Source organism: Lathyrus oleraceus, chromosome 1, assembly GCF_024323335.1.
Source record: "Lathyrus oleraceus cultivar Zhongwan6 chromosome 1, CAAS_Psat_ZW6_1.0, whole genome shotgun sequence".
Classification (NCBI taxonomy): domain Eukaryota; kingdom Viridiplantae; phylum Streptophyta; class Magnoliopsida; order Fabales; family Fabaceae; genus Lathyrus; species Lathyrus oleraceus.
This window is the reverse complement of record NC_066579.1, coordinates 183,897,235-183,903,222: the sequence shown is the minus strand read 5'-3', so window position 1 is coordinate 183,903,222 and position 5,988 is coordinate 183,897,235. Positions and strand designations below refer to the sequence as shown.

Sequence of the window (5,988 nt, the reverse complement as noted above, 5' to 3'; positions counted from 1 at the left end):
AAGCCCCCTTTGAACATGAATGAGATGTTGAAACTCATTTCTCCATCTCCTAGCCCTCAGCTGACTTGCAGTTGACTTTTATGGTTGACAGATGACTTGAACATGCACAGATGATTTTGAGCCTCAACCACTTGATGAAATGGCTCCAAAATGAAACCCTAGCTTATACAAGCTCAATAAAATCATATGATTATCTCCTTCTCAAGAAAGACCTCATCTCCTTGAAAAACCCTGACTGGTAGAATGCAACTGATTAGGGTTGACCAGAGGTCAAAACCCTAATCCCAAAGAACATGATCAGAAATAATGAACCATGATGATGATGATGTACCATTTCAACCAAGATAATACTCAACCTCCTTGAGGAACCAAGAAACCCTAATTGAAGAGCAACCCTCAGATGGCTAATGATCAATTTATGAGACCCTTAGGCTTGCATCTCTTAACCTCTCTATCTTCTGAGAAAGACTTAGGAGGATGACCTGCCTATTTTCACATGATATGCAATATGCAATGACTAATGTCATAAAAATGAAATGCAAAATGCTAAACTAGTCCCAAGAAGAGGAGGGAAAATTTTGAGGTGTTACACTTATGATCCTTGAGGCTATGCAAATGCCATGTTATGATGCCATGAGGGATCTTAGGGCCAAAATTAGGGTCTTACAGCAGGTCTTGCTACTGAGAACCCAAACCAATACTTAAAATTTTTTCTCTAATTAGCAGACACTTTTAAAACCGATGGAGCTTCTCCTGAGGCAATCCGTTTAAGATTATTCCGTTTCTCCCTCAGAGATAAAGCCCTATCATGGTTAGATTCCCTTCCACCCAATTCCATAACAACTTGGGACAACCTTAGAAAAGTATTCCTTGCTAGATACTTTCCCCCAAGTAAGACCGCCTTTCTTCGAAACCACATAACCAGATTTACCCAGAACCAAGGAGAATCGTTGTTCGAAGCTTGGGAGAGATATAAAGAGCTGTTAAGAGCATGCCCACGTCATGGTTTAGAAAATTGGTTGATCATTCATACCTTCTATAATGGACTTCACTATAATACTAAGATGACCACCAACGCTGCTGCAGGCGGTGCACTGATGAACAAACCTTACCCTAAAGCTAGTGCCCTCATCGAAGATATGGCTCAAAACCATCAATCATGGGGAGTCGAACGAGCGACATTTGAGAAGAAGGAAGCCCAAGGAGGAGTACATGAGTTAAGCTCTATAGACATGATGCAAGCTAAAATGGACGCGTTGGCCCTCAAGGTCGAGCATATGTGCATAAACCCGAATACTGCAGCTGCAGTTTCGTCGGGTTGTGAGATATGTGGAACCAAAGGACACCAATCTGCAGAATGCAGTCTCTTAAACGAAACCAACTCTGAGCAAGTGAACTACACCCAAGGGAACCCATATTCGAATACCTACAACCCTGGATGGAGGAATCACCCGAACTTCTCCTATAAAAATAATAACCCTATCCAAAATACTGCACCTCCGAGACAACTAGGTTACCAAGCCCCAAGACCAAATCAACCTATGCAACCTGTGCCACCAAAGCCGAGCCTTGAGAAAATTATGGAAAATTTTATCAATACTCAAACCCAACAGAACAAAGAGTTTATGAACCAGAACATTCACATTAACGAACTGATTACCCAGTTAGGAACCAAGGTTGACCAAATAGTTACTCACAATAAGATGCTTGAAACCCAGATCTCTCAGGTAGCTTTAAACCAAGCCCCCCAGACTACACCTGGAGGACAGTTCCCTGAACAACCTCAACAGAATCCGAGAGGACAAGCCAATGCCATTACCCTACGAAGTGGGGCTGCTTATGATGAGCCATTTGACTCAAGATTTAGTGAACCCAAAACTTCTAAGGAATATACCAAACCCAAAGATGAAGTGAAGGAACCAGAGGAATCTGAAAAACAGGAAGGTCAAGAAAAAGGAGAAGAACCTAAATACAAAACTTATGTACCACCCCCGCCATACAAACCACTGATACCATATTCGCAAAGACTCAAACAAACCCAGATCAATAGCCAGTATCAAAAATTTATTAAGGTTATAGAAAAACTTCACGTAGAAATCCCTTTCACAGAAGCCATCACCCAAATACCTTCTTATGCAAAATTTCTCAAAGACATCCTTACCAACAAACGTAGACTCGACGATCCGAAGCCCTTGGAATGCAATTCTATTTCCGAGAATAAGTTAGCCAAAAAAGATAAAGATCCTGGAAATTTCTCCATTCCTTGTTGTAGCGGTGTATTCGTCGCTATATGATCTATCGATTAAATCATAAGCAAGGTATACAATGAATTTCGAGTCGCCACCGCACTTTTATTTATCCAAAGGACTGGCTAAAAAGCGAACAAAAGCCTAAGAAGTTTTACACGTAGAAAACTAATAAAAAGATCAGAGAGTCTGGGTAAGGGGTAAATTACGCAATGGGAAGGTGTTAGGCACCCACTACGTCCTAGGTACTCCTAGGGAGCCCTTTTCACACTTGTTGTAAAAGATTGTTATTTGTTATGACATAAGTATTGTGCAAACATGATTGGGATGATGAGAAAAGAATATACAAGTTTTATTGGGTTTGAACGGATGAACCCGCTGCCTACGTACCTTCCATCAAAGGTAAGGATCAAAACGCCGTAGTTCGGCTAAAAGATTTCCAAAAGTTGGTGGATTCAATTTTAAACACAAGCACTGAGGCTTTTCATTATCAATGGGAGAACACTCGACCAAAACCAACATCCACCATGCGAGGATAGCTTCGACGTACTAGAAGGGTTAGCTCTGTTTTCAGTACGGAAGTCTTACTGTCGACTCACTAAAGATAAGGTGAGGTTTACATCAACCACAATGATAATTGAAACCTATGGCTAATGCATGAAAAGATTAACAATGGACAAAGCCAAAACAAGTGAATGGGTGAAGTTAATTGATTGTGATTATGAAAATGAAGTCAAAGTATGATTAAGATTAATTCAAAGAAGTATTATGAAAATGGAGTTTGAAAAAGGTCAAGGACTTGGGTCCAGGTTTTTAGTTAGAAAACATAAAGATGTTTGCACAACACTTATGTCAAGTTTGAAAACAATGTGTGAAAAGGTTTAGGACATAATGAGGATGAATGGATGAAGATGAATTGTAAAACTTCTTAGAAGGTTCACTTCTTGAAATCATATAGAAGATGATTCAAGTGTGTCCTTTGGAATAGCAATGGATAATAACAAACAAACAAGAAAGTCAACAAAAGCGGATATCGGATGCCAATCACTGGGCTTATACCAATCTCCTAAAACAGAACAGGATATCAGAAGCCACTCAATGGACTTACACTAATCTCCTCAAAAGAAAACAAAGATGAAATATGGAAGTCAACTGCCAATCTATCTGGACTTAGGTTAACTCAACATATGCTCATAGGAAAACCAATGCCACATTACAGGGACTTACAATGGATCCTCACATACAAAGAAACAAGCAACACATGATCATAGGAAAGCAAATGCCAACTTACAGGGACTTATAATTGCAACCTCACATACAATCAAACAAACCAAATTATGATCACAGGAAAGCAAATGCCAACTTACAGGGACTTATAATTGCATCCTCACATAAACAAAGAAAAGCAAAACATGGACGTCAGATGCCAATCTATCTGGGCTTACTCTAACCTCCACAGTATGGTCCTAGGAATACAAATGCCAACTTGCAGGGACTTACAGTTGTATCCTCACATACAAACAAACAAAGCAACATGTGATCATAGGAAAGCAAATGCCAACTTACAGGGACTTATAATTGCAACCTCACATTCAATCAACAAATGCATCAGGCAAAGATAAAATGAGTGGCCAAGGTGATGGTCTTATACTCACTTCCATATCATAGGAGCAATGGCCAATGAATGGTCTTACAATTGTCCTCAATGGGCAAACAACAATGATAATGTCACAAAGACAAATGAGATGATTGTGCATTAATGAGCAATTAATGATGATGATAAATGCATGAAGCATACAAGCAAACATGTGCATATGAAGTAATCAATCAATCAATCAATATCAAACAGCACACTCTATAGCCAAACAAGGAGGCTCACACAAGAGGGTTAGGCATTGAAGCCAACTGGAATAGGGTCACAGGTGCTCTTAACCTTGCCATTGAGGGGCTAAGGTGAAGCAGATGAAAGGAGATGAGGGGTGTGCCTCATTGCTCTTATCCCTGGTCAGGGAGAGCATTGAATATCAAAAAGTGTGGGAGTTCAGAAAGTAGGAACTCTCTCCACAGATAAGACTCTATAGATCTTGGGCTTGGATCTCAATGCTACAACCATGTAATGGGAGCAAGGAGAAGACTCACTGAATAGTAGGGGATAGGCTACTTATCCCTTTGATCTACCAATTGCCTTACTTGAAGGACTTTTCCTGCTTGGGGACAAAATTAAACACACACAAGCATTGCCTCTTAAGGAGGACTTCAGACAGTTGCCTGGCCAAATAACAGGCCAGGTCTTCCAGACTACATGAAGAATAAGGAATTATACCTCCAAGAAAATTGCTAAATAGCAAAGCAAAGCAAGTTCAAAGAACTTAAGCAACTAAATGGTACCTGAAATAGTCAAACAAATCAGTACACAATTCAACAGTTAAAGCAAAAGGAAATAGGAATCAACAGTCAAAACAGTCAGATGAATGTGCAAAGCACAAGACTCAAGTCACATGAGTCAAGCCACCTACAAAACAAAGAGGTTAGCTCATGATAAACAATCAAGCTTAATCACATTAGATTGTTCTCTTTGAAGCATTTGTGCTTAACCTGAAACAATGAGCTCAAACATAAGCAACAAGACCACTAGGACAAGCCTAGGGTCAAAATGAGATGAGAAAGTCAAAACAGCAAAGGAAAGTCAACCAAAATCAAGTTTAAACATTCAAGAAGCAAACTCAATTGGTCCCACATTCATATCATTCATCATCATGATTTCATAAGCAAAGGAAGTCAAAGCATGGCAAATGAAAGCTCATAGAAGTCAACAGCAAGACTTAGCTCAAAAGCAATCATACTCAATTCCAAAAATCATCAAATAATTCATACTCAATCACAAGCCAATACATAGCATGCATATGAAATTTCAGCTCAATTGGATCATGGGAGGATGGTCAATTAAAATCAGGAAGTCAAAACAATTTCAAGCATGCACAAAGAAGTCAAACATTCATGGGTCAACTTCAAAAAATCATAACTAAATGAAAACAGATGAGAAATGAATGGGATCAACACCAATGCAAAGCTCAAGATGTCTAGTATGCACATGTAAAATTTCATGATCATCCAATAAGATATGAGAATTTCCCAAATGAAATGGCAAGGTGTGTTACACAAAGTCAACAATTGACTAGGCAGGGAAGAAAAATCTCAAACAAATAGGAAATGGCATAATTAATTCCAGGAAAAATCACAAGTCAACTAGACATATAAGAGAAGGATCATGCAAAATTTCACATTAATTGGGAGTCAGGAAGCATGTCAACAAAAATCATGAAATTGCATATCAATGGTGTGACACAAATTGTCACACCCTAGTTCAAAAATTCATATCTTAACAACCACATATGATAAATTCAAGAACTCTACATCAAAACAAACATGAATGAGTGTAGATTAAGCACAAAAAATTTCAGGGTCATTGGATACATCATCACAATTTCACAAAAGAATTGGCAAAAGGTACAAAATGTGCATACATGTCAAGAACCCTAATGCCATTAAAAATCCAGCCAACCAAAAAATCAGCAAAAATCATGATAAAATAATAGACATTCATGTGAATATGATGGAAAAAATTTCATGAATTTTGGAATTGAAACGAGTGAGAAATGATTTTTAGAAGTTGAGTAACAATTTGGAATAACATGAGCAACATAACATGATTTAGCAAGTCAAAGGTGGTTGACCGATGGCA

General features: G+C 38.6%; 1 non-coding gene across 1 annotated transcript; it reads right to left on the bottom strand.

Moving 5' to 3' along the window:
• Positions 1 to 902: 902 nt before the first annotated feature.
• LOC127116681 (small nucleolar RNA R71) lies at positions 903 to 1,009 on the bottom strand. Its single transcript, XR_007801482.1, has one exon. It is a non-coding gene; the product is annotated as a small nucleolar RNA R71 (small nucleolar RNA).
• Positions 1,010 to 5,988: the final 4,979 nt, after the last annotated feature.